Source organism: Ursus americanus, chromosome 11 (assembly GCF_024610735.1).
Source record: "Ursus americanus isolate L20-20 chromosome 11, mUrsAme1.1.p, whole genome shotgun sequence".
Lineage (NCBI taxonomy): Eukaryota > Metazoa > Chordata > Mammalia > Carnivora > Ursidae > Ursus > Ursus americanus.
In genome coordinates this window covers 32,794,910-32,817,521 of record NC_142137.1, presented here as the reverse complement: position 1 = coordinate 32,817,521, position 22,612 = coordinate 32,794,910, and positions in this window count along the sequence as shown.

Here is a 22,612-nt window from a genome sequence, read left to right as displayed (position 1 = left end):
GTGCACCAATAGCTATAACTTAAGTGTATTTGTCCAGTTACTTGAGTAGGGTTGGCATAAGATATGAGAGACATTTCTTCAATGCAGGGTTTCTTATGCCAGGTATGAGATCTCAGTTTCTTCCTGAGCTTCCTCTATCCACAATGGATCTTCTGACATGGAAAATTGAGCCCCACGGAGTTAGGTCTTTGTTTGGTTCTAGATGTTTCCCACTAGTGACTTGACTTTCCTGAGCTAAAGAAAAAACTGGTGTCTGCTTTCCTGTAAACCTTTGGTAGGATTTTCATACAATTCTCCTGGTCTGCCATTGCTGCTTGCACTCATCAGAAGTAATGACTTACTTCTCAACCTCCATCTAATTAGAAAGACATCTACTCTATGAGATCATAAAGTTTTTTTGTCTTTATTCCTAGCCACTGATCATTCACAATAAATCATTTTCTAATTAAATATTATGTAACAGGGAATATCTTTTCATTCAGTATTCTTTTATTATATAAACTTCCTTTGCCTCAGTTTTCTCCTCTGTAAAATGAGAATAATAGCCATACCTAGCCGAGGGTTATTGAGAAATTAAGACATGTAAACCATTAGAACACTTCCCTATAAATGGTACATGCTCAATAAATGCTGGCTAGTACTAGATTTTAAATCATAATTAACATATTTTTAAAATGTCTAATTTCCTACAAAATTAAAGTCAAACATCATTGAATTAATGAGAGACACTGATTAGATTTTGTATCTTTGTCCCATCTGAAGATTTAGAGTGATGTTATTAAGAACTTGAAAAATAAATAGGCTTTTCTAAAACTTTCTCCTCTCCGAAGATCCTTTTGGTCTTACATCATGTTTGAAGCAAGTATACATTGCTACTATATTTTTAAAGCACTAATGTCATTTTCATTTTTAAAATCGCTATTAGTATTTTATATGTAAAAGATCTTAGGTACATTTATACATGAGCTACCAACATTGTAGCCAAATTTGGCTAAGTTTTTTAATCAGTTAAATTTATTTTTCAAAGGAATACAACTTAGTTATTAAAAATGCATTTGGTTGTTGTTAACAATTTTCATTTGATTCATCGTAAGACTATTATTTAAACTATTGGAATTCTGTAGTTTGGATTTTTCATAATTACAATTAGGAATTAATAGTAGATTTTTATATTGCAAGCATCTCAAGTTTACATATTTCTATCCTGTTTTTTTCCTGACTTCTCTGCATTTTGAGTTTTTTTTAATCATTTTAATAGAAATAGAAAATATCATTTATAACAGAAGAAACTTATTGAGATTCTCCATTAAAAGGAAGATGTCAGCTTCAAGTAAAATGGAAATTTTGAGAATGAATTTTGTCTATTTAATGTAGAAAAGGGTATTTAGTCTTGAACATTTAAAAGAACAGGATTGTCTTTCTAAGCTAGTCACATTCTTGTAAAATAGCCACTTTTTGAAACAGAAACATCAGGATTGTTTAGTTTTCTGTGAAGCAGCGTGTTTGGTAAACAAATGGAGAGACTGGGAACCTTTTTTAGCTTCCTGCAAAACCTTTAGATGCATGACTGCACATCATCTCTCCAAAGAGAAAATACAAATGAGATAACAACTTAAAAACTGTCGAAACACACACATTTGTCAGAAACATGAAAATTATGGAAATGACCTCTTACTACTATGAGTTTTTTATCCTTCATTAGACTTTGACTTTATTTGAAAGGGTAGATTTTTTCCTAGCTGTTTCAGGGCTTCTTTGATGTATCAGTGGGGGGAAAAAAAAAGAACAATAAAGTTTAAAGTTAATTTTTCTGATTCAGAGATTTATCTGAGTTTAAAGTGCAAACTCCCAATTTTTTCCAACGAAATGCAAATATACAGCAAAAGATAAAAAATCATATCAACACTGAAATTAAGATTGATAACCCATTTCCAGGAGATGGTCAGAAATTTTATTTCCTTCCATAGAGGGGAAGGCACAGGATTAGGAAAAACAGCTGGGGAGCTTCCAAGTTGGTGAACCCGAGTTGGAGACCAGGGAGAGTGATATGCCTGGAGGTTGGGGAAGCTCCATGCTCTTTCCCCATGCCTTGCTTGTATATCTCTTCCATCTGGTTGTTCCTGAGTTATATCTTTTTATAAAAAAACAGTAATCTATCTGAGAAATTGTGCCCTGACCTCTGACTGCTGGCAGGATATGGCCTCTGCTCTTGATAAAAAATAAAAACCCAAGAAGTTCGGTTTTAATAGCTTGAAAGACAATGCGGTTATCCTGCTGTGATGCCCCCAAGGAACCCTGACTCTGACCTACAGATTCTAGAGCTGGAAAGATAACTTACCCCTCTGTCTTCTGCCAAGGTATGACTTTCAAGCTCCTCCACAGCCAAAGTCTGAGATATTTGGACTTGAGGAAGAACAATATTGGGTTCAGTGGCACACTGCTCTACCATGAGGCTTTTCTGAAGTGGAAATAGAAAGCAAAGGTCATCTTGGAGAAGAAACAGAATTATTGAGTGGATGTGATGACTAGACTGGAGTGCCCAGCAGGGAAAAACAAAATCGTGGAAGTACTACAATCGTGATGATCCTGCCTCATCAAAACACTTGGAATTGATACGGTGATCCCCTCGATATTTTTTTCCTAATGAAAAGTTGAGAAATGATTGTCTATTCTGTGAGTGATTCTGAGTCTAGAATGGCTCAGTTAGTTCTGGAAAGTGGTGCAGGGCATGACTTCCAAACAGCTACCTTGGAGATATTGAGGGTCCTGTAGACCTAGATTAGTCACTGAACTGGGGACACTATGTATGGTAAGGAGAGTTCCAGCTCACTTCTACTCCTGGCTTCTAGATGTCTTTGAATATGTCCTGTTAATGTTGTTCCTGGGAAATGTCTGTCTCATCTACTAAATTATGGGCAGAATTTAAGTTAAAATGTACATGAATACAATTTGAAAACTGAAAAAAAAAAAAGCAGTTGGAAGCTCACCCATCCTTCACTAATTAAAAATATTTACCTGCATGGAGAATTTTATACCACTCCCTGAATTTTGGGATCTGCACTGACCAACACTGTAGACACCAGCCACATGTGACTATTGAGCATGTTTTCAGTGTGGCTACTAGAAAATATAAAATTACATTTGCAGCTGTCATTATATAAGACAATGCTAGTCTATAGTCTATATAATGGCTTAGATAACCATGGTCTGTGCTCACTGTAAAACTAAGCAGCATATTTTGACTTGGTAGAGCTTCTGTTTGAAGTGGCTAGAGTAGTTTTCTTCCTCATTCCCTAGCGACTTGGTCCCAGAAAACAAGACAGAAACTGGGGAAGGAATAAGGGTGGTGATTAACTACTGATGGTTTCTTACCTCAGGAAATTTGCGGAAAAGGATAACAAAGAAAAAGTCCTGATAGCAGTAAATATGTTGAAAATGGTAGTTTTTCATTTATGACATCACTGCAACATGTTTTAGAACCAGCTAGGGTAATAAGAAAAGGGCCATGCTACACAAAATACTTCTATTCAATGGGAAGTAAAGTGAGAGCTATGCCTTTCAATATACTTTTTAATTATAAATCTGAGAAGTAGGTTTATCAGTCCCCACAGAGAGAATAAGAACTAAGAGTCATCCTGGTATTCCATCTGTTGGTAAATTTCAAGTCCAGGTAGATTTTTCTTCATTCAAACATAATTAAAGATTGGAGAAAAAAGAAAAGAGAAAAAACAAACCACTTGGACCAATAGAAGAAAAATCCTGTAGAACAAGAGAGTAGAAGCACCATACTGAAGGCTTAGTGGAAGAGCATAATTCTGAAAAAAAAAAAAAAAAAAAAAAAAAACAACTTCCAGAAGGTTTAAAATTCACTTCAAATACTTAAGTTTCACTGGAGCACTTCAGGAACAAATGACTATGTGGGGCCTTTAAATTCGGAGCCAAAGACAAGCTAATAATAATAATAATAATAATAATGGGAAGTTTCTACATTGGCTCTAAAAGAGATTTTTCCTTCTTATAGTCACCCAGTTGATGTCACTGAAAATGAGATTCTGATCCTACGGTTGATAATTACATGGTTGATTGACATTACAACTTTGTCAGGTTTCACGCGAAACCTTCACATGATTTGGTTGGAAAGAATGAAACACTGAGATTTGAAATGGCTAAGTTTTGAAATGGCATAGCTCAAAATGCCTCAAACCTCAATCCCTCTGGGCTTCCTATACCAGTAAAAGTAGTCTCTGTTGAGTAGCTGATCTTGCCTTGCTTATGACTTCATCCAAGGTAGCTAGTTTGGAAGAGAATGCCAAGTTTCCACATAATCTATCTTTATTAACCTTCAGTGTCTTCGGATCAATAGTAAGAGCTAGATAGCAGCATATTCCAAGGGGCCAATTACAAGGCAACCCAGGAGGAAAAGGCTTACATTCCAAGAGAACCGTAACATTTTTCTAATTTATTTTGGGTAGGACCTGGGAAGTATGGCTTCCAGTACGAAAATATGAAAGTAATGGCTTCTAAGAATTCTAGACCAGATAGAATAAAACACAATTTTAGAGTTTATTGATATAGTTACACTTAACAGAGATTTTGGATTTTGTGTTCTAGCTTGGGGAGTTTGGAATTATCTTAATTGTTTGCTTAGTTGGTAAGCCAAACGTGGACTCAATAGTGGTTTGAAATGGATAAACTTGAGATATCAAACTGTGCCCTAATTCAGAAGATGAAATACAAATGATTAGGGATAGAAAGATGAATATAAGGCAGATTTATCATGTTATACATAACCAGTTCACCTTCCAACCCCATCCCCTGAGAGGGCTTAGAAGACACACCCTTCATCAAAACATAGAAAAATGCATTAGATAACAAAAGCCGATTCCCTAGAAAAGTGGTGTACTAGCTCCCTTTGAGGCTGGAAGGAAGTGTGATACTGCCTTCGAAATATGTTTTCAGATTTCAGTTGAAATAATGGGATCCTGGGGCAGCAGAAGCTTTGGATCAACATTTAACTTCAAGTATCAAAATGGGTATGAGTACCATAATAGGCATCAGGCCTGGGATTTTTATAACAGCTAATTGAACACTAAGACTGAATTTCATGGATAGCCCTCCAAAGTCTAAATTAGTCCTCGTAACCAAAAGAACTCTAGACATAACGAACCAAGACCTGACTTGAGTCAATCGACAGACTCAGAGATTTCAGTAAATCTACCTCATAGTCTTCCTGAAAGGGATCTGAAACCACTTCAAGAATCAGAAAATACTGATGGTTAGATCAGGATCAGAGGAAATATCCAGAATTTTGGAGGATTGCAGACCCCTAGTTTGGAATTACTTCCTGGGAACCCAGAATGTTACCTGTGCTGGGCTATCCCATTTAGAGTGGAGGCTGATAGAATTCAGGTGATAAGTGGAGAATAAATCTCACAGTAGCGGAGAGATTCCATGAAGCTATTTGGTGTTTGTTTCGTCAGTTCCTAAATGTGTAGTTGGAACATACTTCTCAGCATCTTTCAGAATCCCCAATTCCTGTCTTTGTCTCTCTAACGTGTGGAGTAACACAGTAGTACTGATAGAAAGCATGAAGTGGAAGGCCCTGGAGTTCCCATTAATTGAGAAAATAGTAAGCCAAAGCAGTATTTATTCCTAAGGAAATCAGGTGATAGTACCTTGTGAAATAATTGAGTGATGGATCTTAGAGAATAAGAATAATTATTACAAGTTTAGGGGCGCCTGGGTGGCACAGCGGTTAAGCGCCTGCCTTCGGCTCAGAGCGTGATCCCGGCGTTGTGGGATCGAGCCCCATATCAGGCTCTTCCGCTGTGAGCCTGCTTCTTCCTCTCCCACTCCCCCTGCTTGTGTTCCCTGTCTCGCTGGCTGTCTCTATCTCTGTCGAATAAATAAATAAAATCTTAAAAAAAAAAAAAGAATAATTATTACAAGTTTAATCAACTGTGACTTCAATTCTAGCTGCTGTTGCATTGGAGACTCTCGTCCAAGATAATCCTCAATAATCTTAAAAGTGGCTTGTTTTATGTGGCAAGGGTAGCTATATACGTCTACCAGATTACTTCAGGGCTATGTCAACACTGTGATTCTAGAAATTAGTCTAGACTGAGGGGCTTGATAATTTTTCCCTATCCACTTTTCTTGAAGGACAATTGGTCTGAGGTACAAATTTGTATTGATTCATGAACAATAGCTAATGATTTAGGCACATTATCAGGGTATCAGAAAGGGCAAGATTGGAGGATTGGTGACAAGGAGGTCTAGTGAAAAGATTTGTGGATGGATCTATTCGGTTGGATCTAGAACATGACAGTGTTTGCCTTGCATGTGGACCCCACTGCAGAAGAGTCTCTCGGTAATCAGGTGAAAGGTTAATTTACTTGCCCAAGTTCACACAGTTCCTACATGAGGAAAATGAAATTGAAACCTAGGCAGTTTAGCTCCAAAGTCAACATTAGGTATGCTGATGCCAAGCACCCTCCAAGCCTTCCTGTAAGAAATTTAGTAGAACTGTTGGTGATGCAGATTCCTCAGTGAAGGGCATTGGTGAGGAGAGTTGCCTCAGAAAGGAGATAGGGGAAGAAGAAGGCGGGGGTAGGGAGACACTCCCTTTTGCTATGTATGCTTTGAGCACTTGGAAGGAGTATAAAAACGTGATTAAAGAAAGTGTGTTTAGATATATGAGCGGGAGAATGTTTGGCCAAATCACAATCCACATGTTGTTGCCTTTGTACCAAATTCACTTTTTGGACTCTAGATCACATCATGCCCGAAAGTCAGAATCAGGTAAGGGTTTGGCCAGAGAAGTGGAGCCATTTCTCTAGAAGTCACTACTGGGAAGAAAGAAACTAAAGTTCAAGGTTCAGTTCCTGTTCTCCCGGTGCTGGATTCAACTCTACTGTTCCTGGAGTTCAGCTAAGTAATTCTTTGCTGGTTTATCATTTGGGAGTCCAGCACCAAAGTGAATTAAAGATTTCAACACAAAAAATGACACTTCACCACCCACAAAACTGGAAAAATATATCACAGAATATCTAACTAATCTCAGAATTGACAAGGAATTTAAAATCATAAAAGCAATTCAAGAAATAATAAGATGTATGGGATGGTATACATGTCGCATATTTCTAAACATCAAAAACAAACTTCAAAAGAAAATGGAAAACTTATAAAATGTATTCATGACAAATAAGACAGGCAAAATGTCCTTAATGATAATAATAATAATATTTAATGACTAAGAAAAACCAGGATTCTCCATAGTGAAAAAAAAAGGGAACTAAATCAACAGTTAAATGCTTCACCACAGAAGACACTTGCATGACCAAAAAATGTATTTTAAAGTAAACTCATTCATAAGAAAAGAAATGTGATTAAAACATTGAAACTCCATTTCTAATTAATTAATCTAAGACTAAAATAATTCTCAATGCTGGCTTGGTTTTGGTGAAACAGGCATTCTTATTTGTAGTTGGCCCAAGTATAAATTGGTTCAGTTTTTCTGGAAAGCAGCACAGCCATGTGCTTCAAGAGACTTACACCTAATTATTTGACCTGGTTATTTCATTTCTAGGAATCCATCCCAAGGACATAATCGTAAATATGGACAAATATTTGAGTACAAGGTTATGTGCTATAGAATTTTTACTGGGAAAATTATAGACAACTCAAGGAGTAAACCACAGGGAAATTGTTTAATAAATTATGGTCTGGCCACGTAATACAAAAATATATGAGGCCATTAAAACTTATATTTTTAAATAGCATCCATAAATAGCTTGAAAATGCTCATGATAAATTGTTAATTTAAAAAATCAGTAAATAATCTAAACAGATACAATTTAAGCAAGTAATATAGATACAAATGCTGACATGGAACTACATTTAAAGTTAGCACTGTTTATATCAGACGGTGGTGTGCTGTAGACAATTTAACTTTTTTATAACTCTCATATTTTTAATACAATAAACATATGCTGCTATTATTACCAGGAAACAATATGAATTTTAAAATTACCTGACCTGTTTTATTCATCGTTGTGATGTTCCTTATTCTTACCTTTTTTTTCTTATTCTTAGCTTCTCCAATATTTTAGAGTACTTTGGGGAATAGCCATGAGATGAATGAATATGCAGAAGTGCTTTGAAATTTCTTTGGAGAGGTCATCGGTGAATTATCTGTTTTTGAAATGTTTTAAAAATAGTTTTGCTCTTTTGGCCCGTGTCATCTTTCCATTATTTGATATTTATTTTTTTTAAATACATAGCAGCTTCTTTCCTAAAATATTTTAAGGCAGTTTGTAATACAGAATATATGCAATAAGTTATTTTGTAAGTAGAGGAAATGTTACAGGCAAATGGAAACTTAAGGCTAGGAGAAAAAGGAAGAAGCACGTAAGCTATTGGTAGTCATTGCCATAATTTCTGTGATTGAGCCTTAGACATGACTCGTGCGTGTGACTAGCGTAAAAGAAAAACCATTGAAAATGTCGTAGGTCTTATTATCAGGAAGGAAATAGCATGCTTGGAGAACGGGCTAGGAGCGGGTGGAGCAAGGGGCATTAGAATGTTTGGGGAGTGGAGCATGTGTAGTTTGAAGTCCTCCTTCAAAGGTGATTACGGTTAATGCTTCTGTGCCAGACATTCTCTCATAATTAATGTCTGGCAGAAATGGGTGTTAGGAGAAGACTCTCCATGGGCCTCTCATGTTTCTGCGAGTTCTCCAACTAGAGGTGCTGATTACCTTTATCTTTACAAGGATTTTTGTACAGGAGACAGCCTTTCAATAGAGAGATAGTGTCTCCCTCTGGAGCAGAAGACGGGTTTGCTTCCTGTCCAATATGTTAAAGATAGTTTCTTCCTCCGGAGCAAAAGTCACATGGATTTGCTTGGTGCCCATTATAAAAGATTAGGGCTCTCTAAACATGGGGCTTTTCAGCTGTGATTCAAATTCACTGTGTGTGCCCCATCCACCTGCACCCCTGTCTCATTTCCCCGGGACTTGGGAGGCGAAGAGAAGTGTGGCAGACAGGGTGCTAATGCTGCCTGCTGCGCCGTGAGTAGTAAAGTCCTTGCATGTTGACCTAGGATGCGTGTCTTTCGCTGGCATCTGCTGACTTACTAGCTTAAAAACGGTAAAATTGCAGGCTCTCCACAGTTTTTGACACTGATTTGAAAGAGGAGGCTTTTCTTGAAGCCCCAAGGCTCACAGGCTTGGGCGAGTCTGAGAATGTATGCGTCCTGAAGTGAAAGTAAGAGAAAGGAGAAATCATTGATAGCTAGTGAGGGCCCCAAATAGATCGACTTAAAGGAAGCCAATTACGGGGCACGGTATATGAATTAATCAAACAGGTTAACAAGGTAGGTAGTAAACAAACCCTAGTAATTCCTAAAGATCGTTTACTACCAGATATTAGATAATGGTTGAAGCAATGGCTCAAAACTATGATTATTTTTAAATATCTTCTTATTCACGCTGAAGACATCAAGCTCGAAAGATGTCTTCTTTTTGTGTAACATTTTTGTACATAATGACACCAATGCGAGGCTTGCTTAAGTCTTCACACTTCAAAGAAATGACCTTTAAGCCACACTTAGGGAAAGTAAGCTAAAATCAGTGGGCATTCCAGTTGCCAAGGACACTTGTAATCATTTCCTTAATTGTCTTTGACAATCTTATCATTAAAGTTGTGGGACATTAATTAATGATGGAACATCTATCCTGGAAAAATAGGCCTTGGAGGCACAATAGAGAGCTTATTCTCCGTACATTCTTGGGGAACGCTGTTTCTACAGTGTGGGTCATCCATGTTGCAAGCGTTGCCCGGATGGCATGTAAACATTTGGAGCACTCGATTGTATGAGAATTGGATTGAATAAAATCAATGCTGATAATGCTGAAAATATGTTCAAAACCAATGTTCCCTAAAGAAGCTTTTATGCCTAGATTAGTATCAGTGTTTAATTGACAGCCTCTTCACTTGGTTAATTACTTGGTCTATTGTGGCAGGGAGAGGGAGAAAAGGACAAAAAGCATTTGTGTTATGAATAGTTGCCAATAAGGGAATCAAATGAGAGAAAGCTGAACACCCTGCCACAGAAAACTATATTACATAAAGTCTTCCTTGTATACTGTATGAATTTTTTTTTTGAATGACTGTCCTTAGAAAAAATGGAAATTGTTGAAATAGGCCCTGTCTTTCAAAACACAAATGAGCACCTTTGTGTTTTTAAGATATCGTGGAGGACAAACTCCGGGGCAAACTTGTTGCCTTCAGGTACCTTCTGCCGTGAATAAAAGGATACAGAAGCTGAGATATAAAAACATATGTTGAGGGTTTATTCTTTGTACCTTTGAACTTCTTTATAAATTAAATGGGGTTTTTTTCACAAAAGGAAACAAAAGAAGTTGAGATATTGTGAAAACATATGCACACATTTATTCTTTATACCGTTAATTTATAATACTAGAGTTTATAATACTAGATTTTTTTGGAAAGAATTTACAGCAATCCCTATTTATTCTGCAATAGTACGTTGATATTCAAAGGCATTGAAAATATAAATAGATTCAGAAAAGGAGCCAGTTTTAGTCGTCTCCTTTCCTGGTACATCCTCGTCACTCTGACCTCGAAATGAAGTTGCTCCAAGGCTGAGTCTAAGGCTGAGCCTATGGTCCTCTGCTCCTCTCTTTTTCCAAATACTTCTTTGGTGACCTCATTTAGTCTCATGGCTCTCACTATCATCCATGTACTGATGATGCCCTTCATTGTATTTCCAGCCTGTGCCTCTTCCCCGGACTCCTCTTGGATGTCTGTTGAATATCTTAAACTTACTGTGTTCAAATCTAAAACCCGCGCAGTCCCCTTCGGCTCCGCACCTCCCACTGTCCTCCTGTTTATTGCTCCATTTTCTCTCCACCACCCTATCACCCCTACCACTGGAATAGATCCCAGAAATATTGCGGGTTATTAAAAAATCTCTCACCACTTTAGCATTTCTTACCTATATATTACTATAGTCCTCTAACTGAGACCCCTCTCCTAGTCTCTTCTCCCTTTCATACTATTTTCAGTTGCCTTTCTTTAAAACCTAAGCACTTTACACACGCTACCTCATTTTAATTCTCATAAAACATTCTGGCGTGAGTACAGTTATACTAATTTTATAGATAACCTGCAGATCAGAGAGGTTAAGGCATTCATAAGGAGCAGAACCCGACTTTAAGTCCAGCCTTCCTGATTCCTATGTTTATGTTCTTTCTATTAAACCGCAATGTGTATGATATTCAGGATATTAAACACCTGTTAACTTAATGAAAACATTAGTCAGACCAGTTGTTTTCTGTCATCAGATACTGATGGAATGAATACTTCATTTTCAGGCATTGGTTTTGTTAGAAACAAACCTGTATCTAGACTTTAATAAGCCTTTTGCTTCATGTGGGCTGGAAGCTGAGCAAGTCACTGTTCTCTGTGGGAAAAGCAATGGGAACATTGGACAGGGAGCCAAGGAAAAGCAGAGGGAAAGAGCATGACTTGGCGCTACCAGTCAAAACTTGATCTGTGCCACGGATACTCATTCAAATGAATTTATGGGCTTTTTAAAAAGATCATCATTAGTGCCAACAGTCAAAGCCAAAGAGTCATGCCATGCTGACGGATGTGAGGGACACTACAGAACTAAGTGGCCAGGCAAGTCCTACAGTTTTATCCCAAAGTGCATCAGACTTGGATTAATATTTGGGCAAGATGTTTATCTTTGTTTCAGCTGAAAAAGGAAATAGACCTCACAAGTCATCTAATTTGTCCTTTTTAATTTAGGCCTAGATTGGTCTGTGTCCAAATGAATATCTTCTGTGTGCTTAGAGATTTCTAGACCAGAATTACCCTCCATTGCCTTATTCCACCAGAACGGCAGGGATCATTACACTGATTGTATGCTGATCTCTGCACATAAATGTGATATCAGAAGAAAGTCAAGATTAGAAAACATTTACTGAGCACTTATTTTATGCAAAGTAGGTGTCATTATTCCCAGTTTGCAGACGAGAAAATTAAGACTCAGATGGGCTAAATAACTGTCTAAGGTCATACCGCTAGTTCGTTGCACACATCCTCTCTGAGCTCTACGCCACCTGCAGCCTAATGTTCTTTTCTCTTTGATTATTAAAATGAAAATCTAGGACAACAACAATAACAAAGTAAACACCTTGCATTTTGATAATGACATTTTATTTACATAGAAATCTAGTCATTCTACCTTTGTGAAAACAGGACCTCATACACCGTTGACATTATATCATAATGCCACTTCTGCGGACTCACGGCTGTCACTTTATCCATCGAGAATATATTAATCAGACAAAATAATAATTGAATGTGCTTACTTTGTTTATTTTCTGTGTATCCCCACTCAGAACATTCTTTTTAATCCATTAAAATGAGTTTATTCTTACTGAAAGTGTAGTTTCATATCCACCATGCTTAAAGTCCAGTTTAAGAATTGGAACCACCAGCCACTTTAATAATAGAAACATAGCAGAATGTTATAGGACCAGCCAATTCTCTAAAGAATACATTGATACCATAAGATCTCTTCTTAAAACTGGTAGATGCAAACAAAACTGCTTATCTAATTTGTTTATAATCCCTGTCTAATGCATCTAATTTGACTCTCGGATATCCTCGGATTTAAGATTTACTGTGCCAAGATTGCAGTGAGATTTCCTAGACATTTATCACCAATGAAAGAAACGCCTGTAATGTTTATCCCAGAAATTCACACACAGAATTACAGACCTGCTCCTCATTACAGGTTAAGAGGCACGTACATGGGGAATTCAATGCCTCCGTGATATCAGGGCCAGTCTGACAGACATGGCTGTGTTCCTGCCAAAGGCACAGGTCTCTATTTCAAAGCAGGCAAAGAGAAGACAAAAGTAGAGAAAGAAAAGAGCTAGGTAAGAAGTCAAATGAAAAAATGATTAATAACGTTTGGTGGGTAGCAAAACCAATCACATACCAGTTCTATGATTAGTACAAGTTATAATTTGAAAATACTAGTCGGTATCTGACTAATTTGACTATAATTGTCTACATTATTCATTACATAATTCCTTAAGTCTAGAATTTTATTCAGTTCCTACACATACATACACACACACGTATAACAAATAAAATTCTAGATTTTAAATATAGAATTCTCACCTCCTGGTCACTCTTTAAACCTTACAAATGAGCTGATTTTTTCCATCTGAGGAACTGCAACTGTTCATGTCAAGGTCACCAATGTTCTCCACGTTGCCAATCCCAGTTGACACCCCCATCCTCATCTTAATTTGATTTATTAACAGTGTTCAATACAATTGACTACTCCCTCTTACCTGAAACACTTTCTTCTCTTAACTTCTATGAAACATATGCTTCTGATTCTGGAGATGTCCTATGAAGGGAATTAAGACTGTGGTGCCTGACTGTCTGGGTTTGAATCTTAGCTCAAACACTCACTGACTCATGGCAATTTCGTTTCTTTGACTATAATTAACAATCTCATATGCAAAATGGAATGATACTAGCATTTACCTGGTAGGGCTGTTATAAGGATTCAATGAGTTAATATTTATAAAGCATTTAGAAAAGTGCCTGGCACATAGTAAGCACTGTAAGAATGTTAGCTGTTACTATTATGAGCTGTTCCTGACTACTTTTTCTTGGTCTTCTTTGCTAGCTCAACTAAGCTACAAACATTGGCATTCCCTGATGCCAGATCTCTACCTATGCCCTCTTCTAGTCCCAGGGCTTCAAATTTCATTTATTTGTTGATGACTCTCAAATATAGATCATCTCTCCTCTGGACTCCAGAGTCCCCTATTTAACTGCCTAACTCAAAATAGCCTAAACCATAGACAAATGTAACAAGAAGACCTAAGGCAAAGTTGTTATAAGGAACACGTTGGATTTAACAGCTGAAAGATACCAGTACAACCTCAGAGTCTTTACATTTTTTTCACCTTTTCATCTTTAACCCATTAGCTAATTTCCTGGTCACCAGGTAGCCATCACATTTACATCCAACAATGTCCAATGCAGGGTTTCTCAACCTAGGTGATATTGACATTTGGGTCTGGATAATTCTTTGCTGTGGGTATCGTCATATACATTGTAGGATGCTTAGCAGTATTCCTGACCTGTAATCACTAGGTATCAGTAGCGTCCAGATGTTGCCCAATGTCCCCTAGGGCACAAAATTGCTCCCAGTTGGGAATCACTGGTTTAATGAAAGAAGAAACTAACTCTTTTTGTGAGTCTCCTTTTAAAAATAAGGGAACCCTTCCCAGAAAACTACCCCATAGGTCTCATTGTGTGAGTCTCTGTCTCTTGCCTTTTCTTGAACCGGTCACTGGCCAGATAGATTGGGTTGCTATAACTGGTTTATAGAGACTAGCATTTACTCTAGGGTAGGAGTAGACACTTGTACAGAATTGGCTGGGACTTCCGGAGAGAAGAGGGTGTTGGTAGGAAGGAGCAGTGGCCGGGTCTCACCTGCTTTGCGTTTGCACTGAGATTAAAAGTTAGTCCGTGCCTTTCTTATCTTGGCCCCCGTGCCTTTCCTCATCACTCTCTATTCCAGCCACACGGTCTTCTTTCTGTTCCTCAAATACACATTTCCCCTTCCCATTTCAAGCCCTTTGCTAGTTGCTTTTCTCCAGTGCTTTTTATTGGTGGTCATTTCTTGTCATTTAGGTCTCAGATCAAGTGTCACTTCCTCAGTGACTCCTAACCCTAAATCAGCATCCTTCTGTCCAGTTACTCTCGATTTATTTTCTACATGGTACTTGTTATTTTTTAAAATGTACTTGTGCATTTTTGGCTTCCACCAACAAAATGTAAACGCTACAAGCAAGAAAATTCTTCTTTTTGTCTTTCATCGTATCCCAGCACTGAATACAGGACCTGGAATATTATAAGAACTCAATAAATATCTGTTGTGTGAATAAAGGAATCAATGAATGAGTAACCTGAGAAATGTGTTCTGGAGCATATGGGAGAAATCACCCGAGAATCTCTCAGAAAGAGCTGAGGGACAATTCAGTGTGATAATTTTCAGTACTCAGTCTGGAATGGGCTCATTCCATAGACTTTGGAATATAAAAAAATATATAACCTGACCTCCACTTTGTGCCAAGATGAAGTAACAAGGACAGAATTTAACGTCCTACCTTAAACAGCTAGAAACCAGGTAAAATATAGGAAACAGTTGTTTTTACACATCGGACGCCAGGCAGCACAGGGCAGCAACTCTTAATAGATGGGAAACAAACCAGAGGAGCTCTACCATGCCCTGCTTAATGCCTGGGGAGACTCTGGGTCACCTTTCAGGGAAAGGAAGCCCAGGCAGACCCCAGTAGTTTCCCATAGTTGAAGAGACGGAGTTGGGAGTTCGGGGATACCAAAGTCAGTAGAGCTTGCAAGACAAAATACTGGAGAGGAAAATGCTGCTTAGAGACAGAATTTGGGAAATCTGCAGAGTCCCTCTGCCCACTATGTATACCTGAGGACCGATCAGTACATGTGTGTAAAGAGACTGAAGCTTTCGGGGGGGAAACACCCTAAAAGAGGCAGGTAGAGGAATCTTAGGAGCTGTCATTCAGAATAGTATATGTTCCAACAACCACAGTATAAAACCCTTGTAATATATACGGCATCAGGTAGACGGCTCTGAAGCGTATTGCCTCAGTAGTGCAGAAAACTTGCTTGAGTCTGAAGGCTGCCCTTACCCTAGCTTAGTGGCAAGCCTTGAAAGGGCAAAATGATTTCCAAGTAACTTAAGTGCCTATCAGAATGGAAACGGAGAATGCTTAATGGAATACAAGAATATCCAACACTCAATAAGGTGAAATTCACATCTAGCATCTAATAAAAAATACTAGGCGTGCAAAGAAGTAGAAAATGTGACTCACAAGAAAAGCTATCAAAATGAATGAATTCTTGCCATTTGCAATAACATCGATGGAACTAGAGAGTATGCTAAATGAAAAAAGTCAGAGAAAGACAAATAGCATACGATTTCACTCATATGTGTAATTTAAGAAACAAAACAGAGGAACATAGGGGAAGGGAAGGAAAAATAAAATAAGATAAAAACAGAGAGGGAGGCAAGCCATAAGAGACTCTTAATTATAGGGAACAAAGTGAGGGTTGCTGGAGGAGAGGTCGGAGGGGGATGGGGTAAATGGGATGGGCATCAAGGAGGGCACTTGTTGTGATGAGTACTGGGTGTTATATGTAAGTGATGAATGACTAAATTCTGCTCCTGAAACCAATACTACACTATGTATTAACTAACTTGAATTTAAATAAGAACTTGGAGTAAAAATAAGAAAGAAAAGCCGATGAATACAAATAGATTTAGAAATGCCACAGGTGGCAGAATTAATAAGTAAGGACACTATGGTTGTTATTACTATAGTCCGCATGTCCCAAAAGGAAGAGGAAAGCTAAGGCTGTCAAGAGACATGGAAGATATTTTTTAAAGGCAAAACTGGCATTTTTTAATGAACACTATAATGTGTCTAAGATGAAAAATACAATGAATGGGACTAGAAACAAATTAGAAACTGCATAAAATTAGTAAATTTGAAGAGATAATAAAAAATAATTATTAAGAAGGGAAAAAATCCCGAAAAAGCTCTACGGCTTTAGCGATCTTTGGAGCAACTTTCCACATCCTTACATACATATAGTTAGAATGCCCCAGACAGAGGGGGCAGGTAACAGGAGGAAAGGTTGTGAACAAATAATGCCTGAAAATTTAAAAATTTGATGATAAAAGCAATAAACTCACAGATCCCAGAATTGCAATGAAACCCAAACACAAGAAACATGAAAAACTATACCAAAGTACAGTACAATCAGATTGCTTCATACCAACCAAAAAAAGACAATCAGTTTTTTTTTTCAAAAAAAGATACATTTGCATTCAGAAAATAAAAATAAGAGACAGTGCACTTGCGATGAGCACTGGGCAATGTATGGTACTGTTGGATCCCTATATTGCACCCCTCGAAATAATGTAACCTGTATGTTAACTATACTGGAATTAAAATTTAAAAAAAGACAGTGGAACAACATTTTTAGAGAAACTTTAAAAAATTAGGATATAATTTACAAATTCATCCTTTTAAATTGTACAATTCAGCGATTTTTAGTAGAGTCACCATTCTGTGCAACCATCACCACTATCTAATTCCAGAACACTTTTATCACCCCAAAACCATTTGGTACTACTTTTTGTGTGGATATATATTTTAATTTCTCATAGGTAAATACCGAAGAGTGGAATTGCTAGATCATTATGGTAGTTCTGTTTAATTTTTCATGGAAGTTCCAAATTGTTTTCCACAATGGCTACATCATTTTATGCTCCCACAAACAATGTATGAGGGTTCCTATTTCTCCACATCTTTACCAATATGTGTTACTGTTTATCATACTGATTACAGCCATGCTAATGCTATGCAATGGTACTTGGGTTTTGAGTTGCATTTCTCTAATGATTAATGATGTCGATGATCCTTTCATGTGCATATTTACCATTGGTATATATTCTTGGGAGAATTACCTATTCAAACGCTTTGCACAATTTTTAAATTGTGTTGTCTTTTTATTGTTCAGTTGTAAGAGTTCTTTATATATTCTGGATACAAGTCCCTTATCAGATATATGATTTTTCTGAATATTTTCTCCCATTCTGTGGTTTATATACAAACATTTTTTGATGTTGTCCTTTGAAGCACAAAAGTTTTTAAGTTCAATTTATCTATTATTTTTCTTTTGACACTTTTGCTTTTGGTCATATTAAAAAACCATTACCAGGGCGCCTGGGTGGCTCAGTCAGTTAAGTGTCTGACTCAATTTCAACTCATGTCATGATCTCAGGGTTGCGGGAATTAGGCCCCACATGGGGCTCTGCACTGGGCGTGGAGCCTACTTAAGATTCTCTTTCCGTCCTTCCCCACCTGCCTGCCACTAAAAAAAAAAGAAAAAAAATATTACTTAATCCAAGGTAATGATCATTTCTGCCTATGTTTTCTTCTAAGAGTTTTAAAATTTTAGCTACTATGTTTAAGTCTGATCCATTTTTGTGGCAAAATACACATAACATAAAATCTGCTACCTTAACCATTGTAAATCTGCAGGTTAGTGGCATTAAGTACAGCAACATGGTTGTGTAGTTATCACCATCACCCATCTCCAGAATTCTTTCCATCTTGCACAATCAAAACTCAATACCCGTTAAACTATAACTCCTCATTCCCCGTTCTCCCAGCCCTTGGCAGACACTGTTCTACTTTCTATCGTTATGGATTTGCTTACTCTAGAGACCTCTATGGGATCATATACAATTGTACTTCTTATGACTGGTTCATCTCACTTAGCATGATGTCCTCAAGGTTCCTCCATGTTGTAGCATGTGTCAGAATTTCCCTCCTTTTTAAGGCAGAATAATGGTGTGTGTGTGTGTGTGTGTGTGTGTGTGTACCACATTGCATTTGTCCATTCATCTGCTGACGGACACTTGAATTGCTTTCATCTTTTGGCTATTGTAAATACTGATGCTATGAACATGGGTGTACAAATATATACTTTAGTGTCTGGTTTCAATTCTTTTGCTTGCTCATATGGTAATTCAATTAATTTTTTTTTGAAGAACACCATACTGTTTTCCATAGAAACTGCCTCATTTTACATTCCCAACATCAACAGTGCACAAGAGTTCCAATTTCTCCACATCCCTGTCCGCACTTGTTATTTTGTTTTTGTTTTTTTTTATAGTAGCCATCCCACTAGGTACAAGGAGCATGAGAGACTATGGACTCTGAGAAACAAACTGAGGGCTTCAGAGGGGAGGGGGGTGGGGGAATGGGATAGACTGGTGATGGGTAGTAAGGAGGGCACGTATTACATGGTGCACTGGGTGTTATACGCAACTAATGAAGCATCGAACTTTACATCAAAAACCAGGGATGTACTGTATGGTGACTAACATAATATAATAAAAAATATTATTATAAAAAAAACCAAGGTGGTATCTCACTGTGATTTTGACTTTCATTTGCCTAATAATTAGTGATGTTGATCATCTTTTCATGTGCCAGTTGGCCATTGATAACATATCTTCTTTGGAGAAATGTCTTTCCAAGACCTTTACTCAGTTTTGTTTGGTTTTCTTTGTTGAGTTATAGAAGTTCTTTATAAATATTCTGAATATTAACCCCTTACTGGATGTATGATTGCAAATATTTTCTCCCATTCTGTGGGTTACACTTTCACTTGTTTGTGTTTTTTGATGCACAGAAGTTTTTAATTTTGATGTAGTCCAATTTACCTATTTTTTCTTTTGTTGACTGTTGTTGTTGTTAAGTCTGATCCTTTTGAGTTAATATTTTATTATGGTGTGAGACAGAGTTTCAAATTCATTCTTTTTCATGTAGCTATCTAATTGTCTCAGTTTCATTTGTTGAAAAGATTGTTCTTTCCCCCATTGAATTGTCTTGGTGTTTTTGTAGAAAACCAATTAACCGTAAAAGTAAGCGTTTATTTCTGAACTCTAAATTCTAGTCCATTGATATATATATCAATCTTTATGTCAATGCCATACTGTCTTGATTATAATGGTCTTGTAATAAGTTTTGAAATGCGTGAGTCTGAGTTCTCTAACTTGGTTCTCTTTCAAGATTGCCTATCCTGGGTTCTTTGTGTTTCCACAGGAATTTTACAAAATCTTGTCAATTTTTGAAAAAAAGAGTAGCTGAGATTTTGATGAGGATTGCATTGAATCTGTACATCACCTTGAGGATTATTGCCATCTTAGAAATTTTATTTTTTTATTTATTTTTTTAATTTTATTTATTTATTCGACAGAGATGGAGACAGCCAGTGAGAGAGGGAACACAAGCAGGGGGAGTGGGAGAGGAAGAAGCAAGCTCACAGCAGAGGAGCCTGATGTGGGCCTCGATCCCATAACGCCAGGATCACGCCCTGAGCCGAAGGCAGACGCTTAACCACTATGCCACCCAGGCTCCCCGCCATCTTAGTAATTTTAAGTCTTCCAATATATGAACATGGTATGTTCCCATTTATTTAGATTTGCTCTAATTTATTTCAATGATGTTTTATGGTTTTCAGTGAATTTATTTTGGTAAATTTATTCTTAAATATTTTATTATTTTTTGAAATTATAAATGGAATCACTTTCTTACTTTTAAGTTTGTTCACTGCTACAGCAGAGCTGAGTGTGGAGCCAGACATGAGGCTCAATCTCATGGCTCTGAGATCGCGACCCCAGCCAAAAACCAAGAGTAGGTTGCTCAAGCGACAGTGCCACCCAGGTGCCCCTCTAAGAAGTTTTTAGATTGCTAACTCAACCTCTTTACTTGATACAGATCTATTCCGATTTTCTTCCTTAGTCAGTCAGTAGTTTTTGTCTTTTTAGTAATTCATCAATTTCATCTAGGCTATATAGTTTGTTGGCAAACAGTTGTTCATAGTATTCCTTTATAATACTTATTATTTCTGTAAGGTCAGTAGTAATGTCCCCTCATTCATTCCTGATTTTTAGGAACTTAAGTTTTCTCTCTCTCATCACTTTAGTTAAACTTACATAAACCTTGTTAATCTTTTCAAAGAAACAAACTTTTGGGGTGCCTGGCTGGTTCAGTCAGTGGAGCATGCAACTTGACCTCAGGGTCATGGATTCAAACCCCATGTTGGATGTAGGAATTGCTTAAAAATTTTTAAAAATCTTTAAAGAAAAAGAAAATAATAAACAACTTTTGGTTTCAGATATAGCCATTTATGGTCAAACTTCCCTCTAAGCACTGCTTTAGTCGCATCCCATGGGAGTTGGTGTGTTGTATTCGCACTCGGTTTATCTAGAAGTTCTTCCTAATTTTCCTTTTGATTTCAACTTTGACCCATTGATTATTTACAAGTACGTTGTTTAAGTTCCCCATATTTGTGAATTTTCCAGATTCCTTTCTGTTACTATTTTCTAATTTTGTTCCATTGTGGTCATAGAACATAGTTGGAATGATTTCAGTACTTTTAAATTTATCGAGGCTGTTTTATGGAATAACATATGTTCTCTCCTGGAGAATGTTCCATGTTTACTTGAGAAGAATGGGTACTCTGCTATTTGGGGTGTGATGTTTTATAGATGTGTGTTAAGTCTGGTGGTTTATGTGGTAATGAAGTCCTCTAATTCCTTGTTGATCATCTGTCTAGTTGTCCTATCACTGAAATAGAGTACTGAAGTATCCAACAATTGTTGATTTGTCTGTATCTCTTTTCAGTTCTGTCCATTTTGGCATTATGTATTTTGGGACTGAATTGTTAGGTGCTGTGCTAATAGTTATTATATCTTCTTGATGAGTTAAAGATCCTTTTTCATTTTTTATTATTGATAATTGGGATACCTAAAATATGTAAATTCACACACGGACATATCACTATTTGTAGTTTCGACAAAAGCTTATGCCCTACCAATATAAAAATTCTAATAAGTTCTATTTCATGATTCCCGTCAAAAAAGAAAAAAAAATGTGAATTTGCAGTACTCTGCACTGTATTACCAAGCACATTCTCCAGGGGGATAACTTCTTTTTTGATTAGGTATTAATGAAAATTGAAAACTTGGCTTATAATTTCACACATCAGATAAGAGGAAAAGTTTTCTAAAAACTAACTTCTTCCTCTAAATACTTAAGACCCCATTTCTCTTGTACTGCACATTCCTTGGGTAGTGGGGTTATGGAACACTATTAGAGAATTTTCTCTGCCAGCAGGCTATTTTGTTTGATATTTCCTCTGTTCCTGGCCTTTGGTGTCACAATACTGGGTGAGTTGTCCCAGCAGGCAGAAGGAATATTTGTAGGACTTAGCTGCACTCAAAAATGAGTCTACATCCCATAACTCTATCTCACTAGACCACAGCTAACTGCATCTTCAATTCAACTTCCTGTTAGCCAGACTCCAAAGAGGATCACATCTACACGACAATGCCACCCCCAAGCTGAAAGTCAGAGTGACGGAGGGAAAGTCAGAATGGAAAAGGATAGTACTCACCTATTGTGGTTAAATTATCTTCTTTTGATGATTCTACAAAAAGAGAGGACACATATACACACTGCTAGGGCCTTCCAGGATCTTGGAAGGAGACCTGCTCAAAAGTGAGGGACCTGAAATTGAAGCTTACGTAGCTTGTTGTAAATCCACTTCTGGTCCCAACTCAAGAAGCTTTGTAATAGGAACTGTCATTCACGCACAAAAGCCATTCCATAGCTGAATGTTAGTGCTCTTCTTTAAACCATCACCCGAAACTCTTTTCTCTTACACCCTCATTTTGTTAACCATATTTACTGAGCACCTACTGTCCACCATTGTTCAGTACTCAGCCCTGGACATGCAATGATGTGTAAGGTACACACAGCTTCCACTCAAAGAGCTTAGAGTCAAAGGCAATGCCTAGCCCTCCCTAGCTAGAACACCTCGGGTTTGCCATCAGCCGTCTGCCTTCTTAGGCCTTGTCCTGCTGT